The sequence below is a fragment of the Zingiber officinale genome, chromosome 1B (genome assembly GCF_018446385.1).
Source record: "Zingiber officinale cultivar Zhangliang chromosome 1B, Zo_v1.1, whole genome shotgun sequence".
NCBI classification, from domain to species: domain Eukaryota; kingdom Viridiplantae; phylum Streptophyta; class Magnoliopsida; order Zingiberales; family Zingiberaceae; genus Zingiber; species Zingiber officinale.
Window position 1 is genome coordinate 136116612 of NC_055986.1, and position 20998 is coordinate 136137609.

Genomic DNA, 20998 nt, shown 5'->3' on the forward strand with positions numbered 1-20998 from the left:
TCCTAGTATAGCTAGGTAAAGGGAAAGTCCTGGTGAGGAGCCAGACAATTGGAAAGTCCAAGTGTGATCTTGGCAAAAGGAAAGTCCTGGTGAGGAACCAGACAATTGGAAAGTCCAAGTGTGATCTTGGCAAAGGTTGTAAGTCCAAGCATGTGGTATTGGCAAGGTAAGTCCTAGTGTGACTTGGCGAGGAGAACCCAACAACTAGGATGAGGCCGATGGAAGCTCCAGAAGGCAAGGTGTGAAGGATGGGGAGATATCCGAGGGACGCAAGGCTGATGGAGGAGGCTAGAAGGCTAGTTCGAGGTTGGTCGGGAGTAGCCAAATGCTAGGCGTACAAACCCAATAGGTCACGGTTGACCGAGAGTTGGGTTTGGGAAGCTGGACTTGAATTTGAGTCAAGTCTAGGGTGTTCAATTGATCGGGCGATCGATTGAACAGGCTCCAATCGATTAGCCGATCGATTGTAGTGTGTTGCAATTGTTGGAATGGCCCAATCGATCGGCCGATCGATTGGGGTCAGGAAATCGCGAGCACAGAAGCTCTCCCAATCGATCGGGCGATTGATTGGGAGCTTCCAATAGATCGGTCGATCTATTGGGCAGCAAAAGCTCTCGCGTGGATGCGAGAGCACAGAAAGGCTCTGAATCGATCGATCGATCGATTCAGGCAGTCTCAATCGATAGGTCAATCGATTGGGAAGTGACCATTGAGCAGGAAACGAGCAATGGATGGCTGGGATTATGCAGATGTGACGTGGCAATCGATTGAGACTAATTTGGATTGATTGGGAGCACTGTATAAAGCCCAAGCGGAGCATTTTCTTCGCTAGAACTTTGTGTTCTTTCCTGCGACTCTTCTGCGACATTCACAACGATCTTCTCCGAGCTTGCAACGCCAGTTCTTGAAGGTTCTTGGAGGCACGTCTAAGTCAAGAGGCGAGTTACAACAAGAAGAAGTAGCTAGGATTAGGGTTTGGTGTACAAATCTTGTAAAATTTCCCTTGTATCTACTTCTCTTTGTATTTGTGTTGTATTGTGAGCTTGTAAGGCTTCTTCGCCTTCGGTAGTTACCGTAAAGGAGTGATTTCATAGTGGAGGGTGCGTGAATGTGTGGATCCTTGGACTAGTCACCTCTTTTTGAGGTGGATACTAAGTAAATCCCTAGAGTTAGCAGTGTTTGTGTTTGTATTATATTTTCCGCTGCATATCAAGACGAAGCAAGCACAAGCGCGCGACGAGACGGTATTCACCCCCCCCCTCTAGCGGGCATATTGGTCCCAACAAAAAGTACTCCTTATTGAGAATTTTAAATTTAACTTACTCAGTGTCAGTCAATTGTGTGACTCATAATATAAGGTTAGATTTACATCCACTAAATGCTTAATTAAACATATGAAAGACTCTATAATAAAACTAAAAGGACTTAGGAATAATAATATTTATACAATTGACCTAGCCAACCCCTCACATAAGTGTCACCTGACACAAAAAGAGGAAACCTGGCTATGGCATAGGAGAATGTCTCACACTAACTTTAGAAATCTCACTAAACTAAATGGGTTAGTTAAAGGACTATCAAAATTACCTAACTTAGACTCAACAATTTGTAATACTTGTCAACAAGGAAAACAGATCAAAACAACTTATAAAAAAACAAATCAAATTCAAACCAACTCACCACTTGAGTTACTACATCTAGATTTATTTGACTCACATGGGTTTACATCTATTAATAGAAATCTATATTGTCTAGTAATAATTGATGATTACTCAAGATTTACTTGGGTAAAATTCTTAAAAAATAAAGATAAAATATTTAAAATATTTAGTAATTTCTGTAAACAAGTTGAAAATGAAAGACTCAAAAATTAAAAGAATTAGGAGTGACAACGGTGGGGAATTTAGGAATCATAGGTTTACAAAATTCTGCCTAGAAAATGAGTACCATCAAGAATTCTCATGTCCATATACACCTCAACAAAATGGAATAGTAGAAAGAAAAAATAGAACTCTTCAAGAAGTCACTAGAACAATTCTTAATGAATATCAATTACCAAAATACTTTTGGGCAGAAGCTGTTAATACAGCTTGCTATGTCCAAAATAGAATAACAATAAATAAAAAATATAATAAATTCCATTTGAAATCTACTATAATAAATTACCTAGTATTAAATACTTTAAGGTATTTGGATGTCATGTGATCCGGCGGTTAGAACAGGGGACCCCCATTTTGAGGGGTCAACGCCACGTGGAAGTAAAGGGGCCAGGTGGTCGACCGGAGAAGGGCGGACCGGTCGGCCGACCGATGAATAACCGATGGCAAAAGGCGCCCCGACAGGAGTGGGGGTTCCGGCGCTCGATTGAACAGTAACGAAGGGCCGAGCGGAAGTCATGCTCGGTCGAAGACATAAAGTAACATACTGTTAGTGGTCCCTACATAGCACCTTACCGAGGATCTCCCCAGCATACCGATGCATATGGATGGCCGGACGTGATGTGAGTGCCGTCCGGCCGGGCGTAAGATGAGTGCCGACCGGACAGACGCCCTGTCCAGCCGACCGGACGGACGCCCCAGCATGGGTAGGGAGAGAAGGACAAGGAGCATCTTATGACAGCTGTCAAGTCCTATGACTAGGCCATACTCCAAATCTGGCGACGAGGTGTTCTGCTGTCCCATCGAAGACGTGCCTGGACTGTAGCAGTATGGTGTCAGGTAAGCTTTCTGACAAACACATACCGAGGTATGGGCTAAGGACACGTGTTTGCCTCGGTAGGTGTGCGTGAGCTCTTTCACCGCTCTATATAAAGAGCCTTATACTTCGCCGGAGGTACGCATTCTACAATATTTTGAGCCACTTCTTCACTACTCACTTACTTGACTTGAGCGTCGGAGGGTCGTCGCCGGGAACCCCTTCCCGGCCCGACTTCTGTGCAGGTTCGCCGGAGGTTGGTGCGACCAGTCGGAAATCTACGTCATCGACCCGGAGAGCGCCACGTGCCCAGCGTCCGTTGATTCAGCTTTCGGACAGGATCAATTTGGCGCCGTCTGTGGGAACGCTCCTGCATCCGATCGGAAGCAATGGACGAAGCTGGACGACAGCACACGGTGACGCTTTCCACGGAAGAACTCGATGCTCTAATCGAGTCGAGGGCCGTTAAGCTTGTGGAACAAAAATAGGAGGCACCAGCCGAGCGACCTGAGCAGCAAGTAACATCAGCATCTGGTGGCCGAGCGGAAGCACCCCCAGCCACAGTTCCATTCCATCGAGCTCTCTTCCGCACTCCTCCTGAAGCCGCAGCAGCTAATCGCGATAGAGGCTCTTCGTCAGATGAAGTACCAATGCGGGACAATAGAAAAGGCAAAGCCCCCCGAGCGGACGCCTCGCCCGAGCGGGTCAATCGTCAGTTCTCAGAGGCCATCTTGAAGGACCCTCTGCCAAAGCACTATGTGCCTCCGGCGATTGGTGAATACAATGGAACCACCGACCCGGATGATCATTTGGGTAAGTTCGATGACACGGCTACTCTTCACCAATATACAGATGGAGTGAAGTGTCGGGTTTTTCTTATCACCCTCTCGGGATCGGCTCAACGGTGGTTTCGGAGGCTGCCGGACGGATCCATCACAAGCTTCAAAGACTTCCGTACGGCCTTCCTCCACCACTTTGCCAGCAGTCGACGTTATCAGAAGACGAGTGTCAGCTTGTTTGCCATCAAACAAGAGCCAAGAGAGCTGCTCAGAGCTTATATCCAGCGGTTCAACCAGGTGGCCATGGACATACCAACAGCCACCTCGGAGACCATGATGAATGCCTTCACACAAGGCCTCGTGGATGGGGATTTCTTCCGATCACTCATTCGGAAACCGCCCCGGGACTACGACCACATGTTACACTGGGCCAACGAATACATCAATGTGGAGGAAGCTTAAGAGGCCCGGAAAAAAGAAACTCCCACCGAGCGGGCTCCTCCTACTGACCGGAAGCCGCACGTTGCTCATCAGCCACCCAGAGGACCAAGGTCTGAAGCCATCCGCTCCCCCCATGCCAGGTCCCATATCCAAGAAGTTGCAGCCGAGCGGCCCAAGCCAAAGAAGAAATGGACCCCAATGTTCTGCTCCTTCCACCGGACGGATACGCACAACACAAGGGATTGTCGAAGTCTTCCCTTGATTGCTCATCCCGTTCCCCGGAGTGGTGGTCGACGATCGCCCTCATCCGATAGACGACAGAGAACTCATGAAGCCGATTGGACGCAAGCTGACAGGCGAAAACAACAGACTCCCGATCGGCATCGCTCTCCGAGGCGGGAGAATTGCCGAATGTCTAGAGAACGGTCCCGACCGTCCGCGCGGGAAGAAGAAAATAGAAGTAATACTTCCCGAGGCGAGATCAACATTATTGCTGGCGGGCCGACCGGAGGCGACTCTAACCGAGCAAGGAAGGCGAGCGTCCGACAACTCCAGATCCATGCGGTCGGCTGCAGCCAGGAACGAGCAAGTGGACCCGAAATCAGTTTCGGGCCCCGGGACTTGGAAGGAGTTGAAGTCCCCCACGACGACGTTCTTCTCATCAAAGCGGTAATAGTCAATTACACTATTCATCACGTTTTTATTGACACAGGAAGCTCGGTCAATATCATATTCAAAAAGGCATTCGATCAACTTAAATTGATCGAGCCGAGCTGCTGCCCATGACAACCCCCCTTTACGGGTTTACGGACAATGAAGTTCAGCCGGTCGGACAGATCCGGAGCCGCTCAGAAGGACGCGTACTGTAAACTTCGTCGTGGTGGATTCTCCGTCGGCATACAACGTCATATTGGGGCGACCAGCTCTCAGTGAATTCCGAGCGGACGTTTCCACCTTCCACCAGAAGATCAAGTTCCCCGTCGAGGACAAAGTGGGAGAAGTATGAGGGGATCAACTGGCAGCTCGGCAATGTTACGTCGAGATGGTCCGAGCAGAAGCCAATGCCGCCCGGAAGACGCCCCGGATCGAGGTGAACTCTATCACTGAGAAGCCACCCTCTTTGATTTATGAAGAAAAAGAGGAAGTGCAAATTCACCCGACCCGATCAGAGGCCACGACATTCATCGCGTTCGATCTGGAGGCGAACCAGAAGGAGGAAGTAATCCAATGCCTCCAGAGAAACCATGATGTCTTCGTCTGGGCGACGCATGAGCTACCCAGAATTTCACCAAGTATAGCGCAGCATGAGCTCCATGTCCGACCGGATGCTCGGCCGGTAAAGCAGAGAAAGAGGGATTTCAGCGCCGAACAGAATGCCATCATCCGAGCGGAGGTGGAGAAACTCCTGGAGGCTGACCACATACGCGAGGTCCAATTCCCTAGCTGGTTGGCGAACGTGGTGCTTGTCTCCAAGCCCGGCAATAAGTGGAGAGTATGCATCGATTTCCGGGACCTTAACAAGGCGTGCCCAAAGGATTTTTATCCCCTGCCCCGGATTGATCAACTGGTGGACTCTACGGCCGGTTGCGAGCTGATATGTATGCTCGACGCTTACCAAGACTATCATCAAGTGCCGCTCGCCCGGGAAGATCAAGAAAAAGTAAGCTTCGTTACGGCCGACGGCACCTACTGCTATAATGTCATGCCGTTCGGACTAAAGAATGCGGGAGCCACTTACCAACGCTTGATGAACAAAGTGTTCAAGGAGCAGATCGGGCGAAACCTGGAAGTATACGTGGACGACATTCTCATCAAATCCGTCTGAGCGGCCGATCTCTTTGAAGACATGGAGGAGACTTTCTGAACGCTAAGAAGGTATGGAGTTAAACTAAATCCCCTGAAGTGTTTGTTCGGAGCAAAAGGAGGGTGTTTCCTGGGTTATATAGTGACCGAGCGGGGTATCGAAGAAAATCCCAGTAAGGTGAAAGCCTTACAAGATATGCCGCCTCCGAGAAATCTGAGGGAAGTGCAGCGCTTAACCGGTCGGATAACAGCATTGTCTAGATTCATCTCGAAGACCGCCGATCGGAGCCTCCCATTTTTCAAAATCTTGCACAAGGCCACCAAGTTTCACTGGGACGAAGAATGAGATCGGGCGTTCGAAGATCTGAAGACATATTTGAATTCTCTTCCGGTACTAGCCAAGCCAGCTGCGGGCGAGCCGCTTTGTATCTACTTGTCTTCAACCGAGCAAGCAGTCGGCTCGGCACTAGTGAGAGCGAGTGGAGAAGAGCCTGTATATTTTCTGAGCCACATTTTAAGAGATGCTGAATCTCGCTACACAGGGCTCGAGAAGCTGGCTTTCGCTTTGGTCCTCACCGCTCGGCGCCTTCGCCCATACTTCCTGGCGCATACCATCGTTGTCAAAACTAATAGCCCGCTCGGACGAGTATTACTGAATCCAGAAGCGTCCGGACGGCTCATCAAATGGACTACAGAGTTGAGCGAATTCGACATTCAATACCAGCCCTGTTCGGCGATAAAAGCGCAGTCCTTGGCGGATTTTATTACCGAAGTACAAAGGTCAGAGCCCGAAGCCATGTGGAAGATATTTGTGGACGGATCGTCCACTCGGCTCGGGAGCGGTATTGGTGTATTATTATTGTCTCCCCAAGAAGAGAAGATGCATCTATCCGTCCGGCTTGACTATAGAGCTACGAATAATGAAGCAGAGTATGAAGCCCTTATAGCCGACTTACAGGCTGCCCGACATGTAGGGGCCGAACGGGTGACGCTACATTCAGACTCCCAATTGGCCACTCAACAACTCTCAGGCTCCTTTGAAATCAACAACGCTCGGCTCAAGCTTTACGCTCAAGCCTTCGAGAAACTCAAGGCTGACTTCAGAGAGGTTATTATCCAGAAGATACCCCGAGCGGAGAACCAAGCGGTCGATGAGTTAGCCAAACTCGTAAGCTCAATAACGTCGGTCGCCATCCAGCAGCCAATTGAACAAGTCTCGCTGGTGGCTCACGTCGACCGGATGGAGGGCCTCTCGTTTCCGATCGACTGGCGGACACCCATCATGGAATTCCTCCGCTCGGGAGCTACACCGTCCGATCGGGATGAAACACAGCTACTAAGGAGGAGAGCCGGACGGTTCACGCTCATTGGAGACCAACTATACAAGAAGACTTTCTCTCGCCCACTGTTGAAATGTGTGAGCTCGGAAGACGCGGCGTACATCCTCCAAGAAGTGCATCAAGGATCCTGCGGAGGGCATCCGGGCGGACGGTCGCTGGCTAAAAAAATCTTGCTGGCCGGATATTTCTGGCCAACTTTACAAGCAGACGCCGCTCGGACCGTCGCGACGTGCCTTTCTTGCCAAAGGTATCATAATTTCTCTCACCGACCGGCGGAAGAAATGAAGGCAGCTACTGTGTCTTGTCCGTTCGACCAATGGGGAATGGATATTGTGGGTCCGTTTCCTATGGCGACCGGACAGAGAAAATTTTTATTGGTGCGGTTGATTATTTTTCCAAGTGGGTGGAGGCCTGATGTGCGTAGATTATATACTCTTTTATGCATGTTTTTACGCACATTTACATACTTTGAGCATGCTTGATCTATGCATTTTTATACTTCCAGCTTTTCTTTTAGCATATTTACTCTTTTGGTTCGGAGATCTACTTTTTGTGCATTTTCTGTACACAGGAGTCGAAATTGGTGAAGATTATGCGTCCTCGGACAAGCTTGGAAGGAATTGAAGGGAGAGAGCATCAGGCCGTGTACCACACACGGCCGTGTAGTTTTAACAGGAAGGGAAGAGGACATGGCCGTGTGAATCTCACACGGCCGTGTCTTGATTTGAAGAAATTAGAGCAGATGCCTTACATGGCCGTGTAGATCTACATGGCCGTGTGAGGTTTCCAGAGGCCAAGCAGGTGGTGGTCGTGTAGCATTTCCAGAGAACAGAAGGGTCCTGGCCGTGTGAGTCACACGGCCGTACAGCTTTGGTAGAGAAGGAACTGGACATGGCCGTGTGAATCTCACACGGCCGTGTCATGGGGCCGTGTGGCGCCCGATTTCCTCCTCTATTTAAACCCTCATTCATGAATTGAAAGGGGATCTCTCCCCCTTTGGGAGAAGGCAAGATTTGGTGGTTTCCTCCCATTCTTGGGAGGATTTCTCGGCGATTCGAGGGGAGTTCTTCATGATTTCGACTCCGGAGCGAGGATTGGATCCGAAGACGAGGCTTCTTCATAGATAAGTTTTCTCTTTTCCCCTTTTCTTGGTTTCTTGGATTGGGGATTTAAGAAATGCTTGTAATCTTTATTTCTTCGGGTATTCTTCCTCGATTCATGGAGTAGATCTTGTATTCTAAGATTAAGGGAGTATTTGTATGATGGATTGATGTAATCTCTTGTGGATTTGCCAATTTCTTGTTTCAATGACATTGGTTTGCTTGTATCAATTAGAACTTGAATGATTAATGGTGATTTGTGCTTAATTCTCATTCTTGATTGATTGTTTGGATTTCTTGTGGACTTTGTAAAGATAAACTCTCACTCGATCATCCGAGGGATCCACGTGACAGGTGCAAGCCCGTGTAAGGACGTTTGAGAGATAATCTTGAAGAGGAAATAGGAATATTCAAGAGAGTAGGATGGATCTTGTGATTAGTTTCTTGTATCTTGATAGATTAATAAGTTGTGGGCTTCTATGTTGATATCCGAGGAAGGCATAGTAATAGGTGCGCTTCTGTGTAAGGGCAACGTAGGTTCACGTCTAATTGATCATATTTAGATACATTTCTCAGTCCTTAGCCGGCTATCTATTGCAAGAGAGAACCGACAACTTTCTACTAGTGTTTGACAATTGAGGGATAAGAATTGGTGAACCATTTACATTCAAGAAATCTTACAAAGAAACCGAAACTCCTAGAATCTCCCTTTATCATAACCCAAAACACTAAACTCTTGTTTGTTGATCTTTAATATTGGATTTGTTTACCTTCACTTTGCATTTGAAACAATTGAATAGTTGTTTAGCTAATTCGCATTGAGACATTTCTAGTGCTTACTCCAGTCCCTGTGGATACGATAATCTTTTATATTACTTGCGACATTTCCGTACACTTGCGGAGCGTAACAAGTTTTTAGCGCCGTTGTCGGGGACTGCACTATAACATTAGGAATTATCAATTGAGTTAGACTAAACATAACATTTGTTTTCCTTTTATATTGCATAGTTGTAACTAATCATTAGCTTTCTGTTTTTACTTTCTTGTATAACTTTTACTTCTTATTAATTCTTTTTGTACAAATTCAATTCTGCATTTTTGATTCTTTTATTTTTCTTTTTCTGTTGAATTGTCATTTGCTATCTTGTTCTTGTGTATGCGAAGATCTAACTTTGCAGGGGAATTCTTTCCTTTTGACCCTGAGATTGACAGAACTTTCCATAAAAGAAGAATTCTGCAAAGGCAAATTGAAGAACAGGAACATTTGAACATGGCGAATAGACCACTCAAGGATTATGCAGCACCTTATGCAAGAGGTTTTCGATCTAGTATTTCAAGACCTTCAGTGGAAGCTAATAACTTTGAGATCAAACCCGCAATTATATCTATGGTGCAGCAGAACCAATTTGGTGGAGGACCTCATAAAGACCCCAATCAACACTTAGAGGTCTTTTATGAAATATGTGGTACCATGAAAATGAATGGAGTTCCTTCAGAAGCAGTTAGATTATTATTATTTGGGTTTTCTTTAAGAGATAGGGCAAAGCAATGGCTGAATTCTTTGGCCCCTAATAGCATCACCACTTGGGAGCAGTGTGAGCAACAGTTTCTTGATAAATTTTATCCACCAAGAAAAACAGCTCATATGAGGAATTTAATTGCAAGCTTCAAGCAAACTGACTCAGAATCTCTTTTTGAAGCATGGGATAGATATAATAGTATGCTCAGACAATGCCCACATCATGGGTTGGAAAGATGGTTAGTGTTGCACACTTTTTATAATGGTATCAACTATCATACCAAAGTGTCCCTTGATTCAGCTGCTGGAGGGGTACTTATGAATAAAAATTTAGATGAAGCTGAAGAAATTATTGACAGTGTAGCACAAAATCATCATCAATGGGCAAATGAAAGAAGTGGTGGCTATTCTTCTGTAAACCCAGCAATTAAAGCATCAGGGAAGTTTGATGTAGATGCAGTCACTCTTTTGTCTGCAAAATTAGACGCTCTTACAAAGAAATTTGAGAATATGGGGACTAGTGCTAATATGGTCAATGCTATTAGTACATCTTGTCAAGTATGTGGGAGTTCAGAGCACTCAAATGACTCATGTCCATTGGGAGCTATCACTGCACAAATCAATCAATTGGAACAATGTGATGCAATCATGAGTTACAATCAAAGGCAGAACAACCCATACTCAAATACTTATAACCCTGGATGGAAGAGCCATCCCAATTTTTCTTACAGAAATAATCAAGATCAAGGACCATCTATGGGGGCAAGACCAAATTTTCAAGCTGGGCAACAAAATTTTCAACATCTATCTTCTCAAGGCTTACCAAAGTCAAATATTGAAAAGATGCTTGAAGAAATTATCTCAAGTCAGAATGAAATAAAGCAAGATTTAGCAAAGCTCATTCAGAGAATGGATAATTCTGAAAAGCATCAAAAGATCCAGGATAGTCAAATTGCCCAACTAGCTTCCTCATCATCCAGAGCACCAGGACAACTTCCAGGAAAACCTGATGTGAATCTTATGGAGCATTGAAATAGAATTGAGCTTAGGAGCGGACGGACCTTGGGAGACTCCCAAGTGACTGCTCCAAAAGGGATACAAAAAGAAGAAGAGCTCTCTCCTCTTATACCAAATCAGATTCAAGCTAATGAGGAGAGTACCATTGAGGTTAAAGAGACTCTTCCACTGAACCATCATAGCAAAGCTGTCCCTTTTCCTCAGAGACTTACAATGCTCAAGAAAGATGAAGAATTTGGCAAGTTTTTAGAAAAAGTTAAGGAAATTTGTGTAGAGGTACCTCTTATTGATGCTATTCTTCAAATGCCTAGATTTGCCAAATTCCTGAAGGATCTCATGTCAAACAAGAGAAGAAGAGGAGAGGTTGAGACCATTGCGCTTAGTGAGGAATGTAGTGCTATTTTGGAGAAGAACACTTCCCCAAAACTAAAGGACCTAGGGAGCTTTTATATTCCTTGCAACATAGGAAAAGAATTTTTTGAAAAAGCTTTTTGTGATTTGGGGGCAAGTGTTAGCCTCATTCCCTATTCAATTTGTAATAAATTAGGTCTCAAAAACATTAAACTTACTACTATGGCACTTCAACTTACCGATTATTCCTGCAGGTACCCTTTGGGTATTATAGAAGATGTGCCAGTAGAGGTGGATGGGAATGTTATTCCCACAGATTTTGTCGTGTTGGACATGGAAGAGGACCCCAGGATTCCTATCATATTAGGAAGACCTTTCCTTGCTACAGCTGGAGCTATAATTGATGTCAAAAATCATAAGCTTTCTTTGGTAATTGGTAAGGAAAGGTTGGAATATGATTTATCTAATATCTCTAACCATGTCTCGTCTCTTTTAAATGCTTGTAGCAGGACAAGCATTTATAAACTTGAGGAATGGAATTTCCATCCTCATGGAAGGCCACCAAACGAAGGAGACAATGTGGTGGAAGATGTTGGGAGAAGATCTCCCAACAAAAATGAAAAGTATATCTGTCCTCCAAGGGCGAGGAAAAGAAGTGAATGATCAAGTTTGGTCGAGCTAAAGACCTTAAACAAGCGCTTCTTGGGAGGCAACCCAAGGGTTCTTTTAGTTAGTTTTGATTTATATTTTAATTTCTTTTAGTTTGATGCATTATTTTAATTTTGTTTTCAGGTTAGGTGCAAAACAGAGCCCGGCCGTGTGCTATACACGGCCAGGCAAATGTTGCAGAGAAGGGAAGTGCTTGGGTCGTGTCATCCAGACACGACCGTGTAGGATCTCCCGAGGAGAAAAAGGTCTAGGCCGTGTCTCAAACACGGCCGTGTAAAGAATCCCGAGAAGAAAGATGGAGAGGTCGTGTCTCAAACACGGCCGTGTAAAGAATCCCGAGAAGAAAGATGGAGAGGCCGTGTCTCAAACACGGCCGTGCGAAGAATCCAGAGAAGGAAGAGGGGGAGGTCGTGTGGATCTGCACGGCCTGTGTAGGAGAGTTATTAAAGTCTTCTTTCTACCTTACATGGCCAGATCTTGGCCGTGTTCCGCACACCCCCAACTCTCCAAAACATATATTTCTCTCCCAATCTCTTAAAAACTCCTCTCTAATCTCTCAAGATCTCTTAGATCTGGATTCTCCTCCTCTCTAAGACTTGGACTTTTTGTTCTCCTAACCTAAGATCTTTGCTCTTTGAAGTTTTGTTCTTTGAGTTCCATTTTTCCAACCCTAGATAATTCTTCCCCTATCTAAACTCATCAAGATGTCCAATATTTTGAAGAAACTTCGCAAAGGAGGTGGTGGATCCAGTGGAGACAAAGAGAAGGAGCCATCAAGGGACAAAGGAAAACAACCAGTGAAGGGCAAAGGCAAAAGGACTTCACGCAACGAAGGTAATGACAATGAATTCAATATTGTGTTTAGAAATGATGATCAAGTAACTAGATTTGCAATTCTTGTCAATAGAAAGATAGTGTGTACTAGATATATGGACCCAACTGTTCTTGATATGCTTGGAATTAGGGAAGATGTAGATTTGATGATTGGATTTTTGGATTGGAGTGTTATTATGTACACACATTTGCCTACATATCCTCGTCTTGTTTTGGAATTTTTAAGTTCATTGGATGTCCATTTTACTAATGAAGATGATTATTTTGGAAAAATCTCATTTAGACTAATGAATCAAGAATTTCTATGGGCATTTAGTGACTTTAATTCTTGTTTTGGATTAACCACCGGTAACCCTCGTAGGTTTGATCCAAGGTTTAATTGGAATCATTTTTGGAATGCAATAACTGGGTTAGATCAACCTTATGAGCCTTCAAGAGCTAAGGCCTCCCATATGCAAAACCCCATCTTTAGGTATCTACATAGAGTCATGGGTAAAACTATTTTTGGTAGGGGAGAGAGTGATGGGGTGGTTAAAAAGATAGAGCTTTATGCTTTATGGGCTATGCTTTATAAGGTTGAATTTGATTCTGGTTTTCATTTTGTTCAAACCTTATTAAGATCTGCTAGGGCATCATCGGGATCAATTGTTTTTGGTGGTTTGATTACCCGAATAGCTTATAATTTAAATCTTGATGTTGATGGGTTGGAAATAATTCATGGTAATGACATGATTGACATTGATGCATGTCTTGCTATGAAAATGATCGTTCGGGATGAGAATGGTTTCGCGTTTCCTAGGAGGAGTGGTTCTCCTTTACGCCTTCCTTTTCCTGAACGAACTACTATTCGTAAGCCGGCTAATTGGGTAATTTCTGAGTTAGATTTTGAGGATAACCCTTCTATACCTGGAGACACTGAGCCACATCATGAGCCCTCGTCATATGGACACCCGCAGCCTTCTAGTTTTATGGAGCCCGCTAGGCATTCTTTTGCATATGGCACGGGATCTTCTAGGTTTGATTTTTCAGATTTTCGTACGTCTCTAGAATCACTTCATGAGAAGCAAGATTCCCAACGAAAAATGTTGGAGGGGCGCTTCTCTTTATCTGATGATCAGTTTAGGGAGGTACAAAATCATTTTCAGTTTACGAGGAATTTTCAAGGTCAAGTGGCTGAGTTTGTGCAGGATTATGATACTGATCAGGCTAGGATGAGAAATTTTATGCAGAGCATGATGCTTACTAGCCAACAAGTAGATGCTTTATATGAGTATCATAGATCCTTGGGTGAGATTTCAGGTTTTCCTAGTTTTCCTATTGGCTAACCACGTCGTAGACCTCCTTTCCCTCGTCCACCTCCTCCACCATATTGATTTCATCAGGACGATGAAAAGTTTAAGTCTGGGGGGGTGTCATGTACTGTTTAGTTTGGTTTTTAGTTTTTAGTTTTTGTTAGTTTTTCATGTTGGTTCATATTTTCATTGCTTGTTGCTTTATTTTGCTTGTTTTTGAAATAATCATGGCAAAAAAAAAAAATCTTTGAGAACATCAAATCTTCACTTATATGCTTTCTTGGATTCAAGTGAAATGTTAGCACGATTATTGTCTTGATTCATGATGTTCGAATGATGCTAGTAGTAAACTTTGTGTAGTTCTTTTTTCTATCTTGGGAAGCATTAATAAGCTAAGAATCTTATGGTGATGAGTTTTAGTTTTGGTTCAACCTTAAGGAATTTATCTTCACTACACTTGTGCTTGATGCTTGAATAGTTGATGTCATTGAAATAGTCATGATTCATCTTGTTTGCTTAGTACTTGGTTTCCATGGTGATTTCTCAACTTTCATTTTGGTTACTGGATGAGGCTCAAATCATTAAAGCTCATTTGGAAAAATCAAAATATCCCAACATGTGTGCTAAAAGTACATTTGTGAATAAGTTTTGCACAATGCAAACACTTATAAAAAAAAATAAGGGATATAAAAAATAGTTGTCATGAGTGGAATCTAGCAAGTCACCCCTTTGAGACCGAGTTAGGTTACTGGGGAAATGACTGCTTAGCTTCCCTTGAGATTGAGCACACCTTTGAGACCTTGGGTTAGTTGAGAAATATGAACCAAGTGAATGGTGAGTAAGTGTCTATCAATGGTTACTTGTCTTTCACTGGAAACACTAGGAATTCAAATTTGATGATGACTTGACTAGGACATGGATTGAAACTTGAAGGGTGTTGAGTTACTTTTACACTGTGCACAATATTCTTATGCTTGAACCATACTTTACTTGTTTCCATGATCACGCTTGTTAATGAAACTTTTTGATAGAGTTAGGAAAGTGCACTAGGTTTTATGAATGTGTTGTAGAACATATGAATTTAGACTGCAGCATTTTGCTTGAGGACAAGCAAAGGTTTAAGTCTGGGGGTGTGATGTGCGTAGATTATATACTCTTTTATGCATGTTTTTACGCACATTTACATACTTTGAGCATGCTTGATCTATGCAATTTTATACTTCCAGCTTTCCTTTTAGCATATTTACTCTTTTGGTTCGGAGATCTGTTTTTGTGCATTTTCTGTACACAGGAGTCGAAATTGGTGAAGATTATGCGTCCTCGGACAAGCTTGGAAGGAATTGAAGGGAGAGAGCATCAGGCCGTGTACCACACACGACCGTGTAGTTTTAACAGGAAGGGAAGAGGACATGGCCGTGTGAATCTCACACGGCCGTGTCTTGATTTGAAGAAATTAGAGCAGATGCCTTACATGGTCGTGTAGATCTACATGGCCGTGTGAGGTTTCCAGAGGCCAAGCAGGTGGTGGCCGTGTGCACCACACGGCCGTGTAGCATTTCCAGAGAACAGAAGGGCCCTGGCCGTGTGAGTCACACGGCCGTGCAGCTTTGGCCCGTGTGAATCTCACACAGCCGTGTCATGGGGCCGTGTGGCGCCCGATTTCCTCCTCTATTTAAACCCTCCTTCATGAATTGAAAGGGGATCTCTCCCCCTTTGGGAGAAGGCAAGATTTGGTGGTTTCCTCCCATTCTTGGGAGGATTTCTCGGCGATTCGAGGGGAGTTCTTGACGATTTCGACTCCGGAGCGAGAATTGGATCCGAAGACGAGGCTTCTTCATAGATAAGTTTTCTCTTTTCCCCTTTTCTTGGTTTCTTGGATTGGGGATTTAAGAAATGCTTGTAATCTTTATTTCTTCGGGTATTCTTCCTCGATTCATGGAGTAGATCTTGTATTCTAGGATTAAGGGAGTATTTGTATGATGGATTGATGTAATCTCTTGTGGATTTGCCAATTTCTTGTTTCAATGACATTGGTTTGCTTGTATCAATTAGATCTTGAATGATTAATGGTGATTTGTGCTTAATTCTCATTCTTGATTGATTGTTTGGATTTCTTGTGGACTTTGTAAAGATAAACTCTCACTCGATCATCCGAGGGATCCACGTGACAGGTGCAAGCCCGTGTAAGGACGTTTGAGAGATAATCTTGAAGAGGAAATAGGAATATTCAAGAGAGTAGAATGGATCTTGTGATTAGTTTCTTATATCTTGATAGATTAATAAGTTGTGGGCTTCTATGTTGATATCCGAGGAAGGCATAGTAATAGGTGCGCTTCTGTGTAAGGACAACGTAGGTTCACGTCTAATTGATCATATTTAGATACATTTCTCAGTCCTTAGCCGGTTATCTATTGCAAGAGAGAACCGGTAACTTTCTACTAGTGTTTGACAATTGAGGGATAAGAATTGGTGAACCATTTACATTCAAGAAATCTTACAAAGAAACCGAAACTCCTAGAATCTCCCTTTATCATAACCCAAAACACTAAACTCTTGTTTGTTGATCTTTAATATTAGATTTGTTTACCTTCACTTTGCATTTGAAACAATTGGATAGTTGTTTAGCTAATTCGCATTGAGACATTTCTAGTGCTTATTCCAGTCCCTATGGATACGATAATCTTTTATATTACTTGCGACATTTCCATACACTTGCGGAGCGTAACAAGGCCGAGCCGCTAGCAAAGATCACCGAGCAGATGGTCAAGAAATTTATCTGGCAACATATCATCTGCCGGTTCGGCATCCCTCGCCGACTTGTTTCCGACAAGGGGCGGCAATTCACAGGAAAGTTGCTCGAAGATTGGTGCAAAAGCTATGGTATTGAATAGCACTACACGTCCGTGGCGTACCCCCAGAGCAATGGTCAAGCCGAAGTAGCCAATCGGGAAATTCTTCGCATTTTGCGCGCTCGGCTCGACCATCTGGGAGGAAGTTGGTGTTGGGACCGAAAAGTAGCTAGAGTGGGGGGTGAATAGCTCGTCGCGTGCTAGACGCTCTTCGTTGCTTGTTTCTTCGAAGATGTGCAGCGGAAAATACAGAAACAAATCACACAACGCTAACAAGGTTGGTTTACTTGGTATCCACCTCACAAGAGGTGACTAGTCCAAGGATCCACACCTACTCACGCACCCTCCACTAATAAAAACCTCCTTTTCGGTAACTACCGAAGGCGGAGAAGCTCTACAAGACTCTCAGTACAAAAGAAAGGGAAGGGATACAAGAATACAAGCACAAGCTTACAATAAGCGTAGAAAACCCTAGCCCTAACTTTTCTCCTTGCCTTTGATCCGCCTCTTGACTTGGAAAACCTCCAAGATCCTTCAAGAACTGGCGATCTGAGCTTTGAGAGAGCTGTGGAGGAGCTGGCGAGAGATCTGAGATGAATCGGTGAAGAGATACTGAAGGAGACGTCCGCCTGCAGCTCAAATACGACGCAACGGTCGGATCCCGATCGATTCGAAAACTCCCAATCGATCGGGGAGGCTTTGGATCGATTCATGGATCGATCCAGAGCGCCTCTGTGCTCTGGAAAAATGCCTGGATCGATCCAGCGCTCATCGCGCGAAGCAGCAGCGTCCCAATCGATCGGCTGATCGATTGGGACCTCTGGATCGATCCACTGATCGATTCAGAGGCTCTCTGTTTGCTAGGAAAGGCCTGGATCGATCCACTGATTGATCCAGCTCCTGGATCGATCCACTGATCGATCCAGCTCTTGGTTTTGCCCAAAACCAAGTCCCAAGCCTCTCAAACCAACATCCGGTCAACCTTGACCTGTTGGTACATCATACCTAGCATCTGGTCACTCCCTTGACCTGCTAGAACTCCCTACCAAATGTTCGGTCAATCCCTTTGACCCACTTGGACTTTTCTCTTCGTGCCAAGTATTCAGTCAATCCTTTGACCTACTTGGACTTCCCAACACCAGATGTCTGATCATCCTTGATCCATCTGGATTTTCCCTTGCCTGACTTCACTCACCAGGGCTTTCACCTAGCTTCACTCACTAGGGTTTTCCATCTGCCTAGCTTCACTCACTAGGACTTTCACCTGGCTTCACTCACCAGGATTTCCTTCTGCCTAGCTTCACTCACCAGGATTTCCTTCTGCCTAGCTTCACTCACTAGGACTTTCACCTGGCTTCACTCACCAGAATTTCCTTCTACCTAGCTTCACTCACTAGGACTTTCCAGTCAGGTATCCGGTCACTTTTGACCTACTTGACTCTTCTTCATTTACACTGATCAGTCCCTGATCAGAATCTCCCCATATGAACAACTGCACCTGCATTGTACATGTGTCTACATGTATTGTCAAACATCGAAACTATGACCAAGACTCAAGCTTGGTCAAACCAGTCAACATTGACCTAAGGGATATTGCACCAACAATCTCCCCCTTTTTGATGTTTGACAATACCTTTAAGTTTGGACTACTCTGAGTTAAGCTAATCCCACAGCCTTAACTCTCTTCATGCCAAAGTATGAATGTTGGTTCCCTTCATTCTCCCCCTATGACCTCCCCCATAGGTAATGAAGGCCTAACTTAAACCACACATTCTCCCCCTATTGGCACACATCAAACAACCACTATCTCTCCCTCTGAAGAGATACTTATCATTGGTTACAACTTCACTCGTTGAACCTTTATCCCTTTTTAAACTCTTCCCCTGAAGAGTTTCTCAAGGTTGTGATCAACATCATAATGAAGGTCCCATACCCTTCATTTTCCCTACATTTGAAATACCACTTGAAATAATGAGGATATCCACTCCCAATTTCAAGTTCTAACGCTCATTCATGAGCATTTTCCGAAAAGAAGGTTAACCACCTTCCAAGGTTCATGAAAAAAAAAAATTCATGTCTTTAAAGAGTCCCTCCCCCTAAAGACATGGTAGTAACTTCTGTCATTGCACCAACAATGACTTGGAATCCCTAAACCTTTAGGAACCCAAATTTAGAAGTTTTGAGGTTCAATTGTTCAAAAATTTTAAGCAAACCTCAACCTAAACTTCAACTTAGTCTCCCTTAACCAAACCATCCTTGTTTTCAACATGAAAACACCCTTTTTATGTATACAAATATATTTTGAGGGGTTAGGAATGGTTACCTAGACTAAAATAGGTTTAAAATGATGAAAATAAGCTTTCCCAGCCAAAATCAGAATCCTGGATCGATTGGAGTTGGGTTCTAATCGATTGAACCTATCTGAATCGATCCACTGATCGATTCAAGATGTGTAGATCGATCGGCTGATCGATCCAGTGAGCTTCTGCTCGCGAGAATTGCCTTCTGAATCGATCCACTGATCGATTCATACACTCCAATCGATCCATGGATCGATCGGAGCTCTGATAGTTGCTGAATTTCGACTTCAGCCAACTTCAGAAACCCCTAGAAAATTCTACAAAAATTCAAAAATCATGAAATTTCGTGTATACATTATTTAGGGCATACTTTATCATGTAAAAATAGTTTTCTATGAAAATACATCATATTTTCAAAAATTGACACAAGCTTGAAAACTTGCTAAAACTTCAGCGTTTTCTTCAAGTTTGTGTCTAGCTATTCAATGGTGATTACTATCAAAAGATAGTCTTCACCAAGGTTTTCCAAAAACTTTTTAAAATAATTTTCAAAATCAATATCCCATCACATTCCTTGGGCTTAATGCACATGACTTGTACATTAACTTTCCCAATGATGGGAAAACACATAACTATGTGTTTTGATGACTCTAAAACTCAAAAGAATGCACTAAATCAGCATCTTGAGTTTTATTCATCTTCCTAACATCTCGCTTGTATCTAATGTGCACTAAAACACATACAAGTCACCTTATAGTCCTTGTGAGATGTGAGATTTTGGTTTTGCCCTATTTTAGGGATCATGCATATCTATCTAGGCATTTTAGAGATATTAGACATTCACCTAGGATGTCACTTGTTAATAAGTGTTGTTAAATGCCATTTGTCCTTAATTACAATGAATTAACCTTAATGCATGATTATGTTATGGCATACATCAAAAGGAAATAACTTTTCAAAAGAAAATATCCTATAACTACATGATGTATGAATGTCATGACATGGTATTTTTTGGATTTTTCATAATAAAACATGAATGCAAAAATAGACATGATGTCATGGCATATGATGGGTAAACAATCATGGCAAGGTTTAGCATAAATAAAATATACCTAGATTTCCTATCTAAGTATCCTTAACCACTTAGCTATTTCCACTTGTTTTAACTTAAAATGTTAAACCTAGATTGCCCTAAATGCTTTAAAGAAGTGCCAAAACCTAAATTGACATTTCTATTTCTCTTGATTTGTTTATGCCACTTAAAAATTAAGCATATCCTCAAATGTTGGCATATTCCATTTTTCCTCAAGAGTAAACACGTAAATCAAGGCCCGGATTGCCTTAAATTTCTAAGAGAATACCAAAATCCCAACTTGGTATTTCTCTAGGTTTTCCCAATTTATGCCATTAAAGATAAAATCAATTTTTCCACCATTAGGCACATTTTACTCTTTCAAAGAGTAAATAATAATTCCATTTCATTTTCAAAGGTTAACAAAAACCTTGAAAATGCTCCTTGAGTGTCAATTTCCTCAAAGTTTGGTTAACTAACTTTCTAATTGGAGTTGACACTCTCTAACCCATCTATGGGGTAGAGAAGATGCTCCTAGGAACCCAACACCTATTGGTGCTCCTTGGATGCCCTAGGTATTCACTAGGGATAACTTCCCTAGATACCTTCCTAGTGACCTTGTTGGGCTTCTTAGAAGCCTTGGTCACATTTTCTAGGTCAACTCTAGGGATAGCCTCCCTTGTGACCTTGTTAGTGACTTTCTTAGACTTCTTAGAAGTCTTAGTCACTTTGGTTGCAAAGATACTTCTAGGGATATCTTCCCTTGTATTTTTGGCTTGCCCACTAGACTTAGGGCTTGTTCCATAACTATATGGAACCCTATGATAACTAGGCACATCCTTTTTGGCTTTGGGTTTGTATCCCAAACCTCTATGGCCATTGGATGACTTTTGTACCCCTAAACCTAGGTTATGTTCATTTTGCCCTAATAGGATATT

General features: G+C 43.4%; 1 non-coding gene across 1 annotated transcript; it reads right to left on the bottom strand.

The window, feature by feature from the left end:
* Positions 1-9800: 9800 nt before the first annotated feature.
* On the bottom strand, positions 9801-9906 carry LOC121994590. The gene has a single exon (XR_006115787.1). It is a non-coding gene; the product is annotated as a small nucleolar RNA R71 (small nucleolar RNA).
* Positions 9907-20998: the final 11092 nt, after the last annotated feature.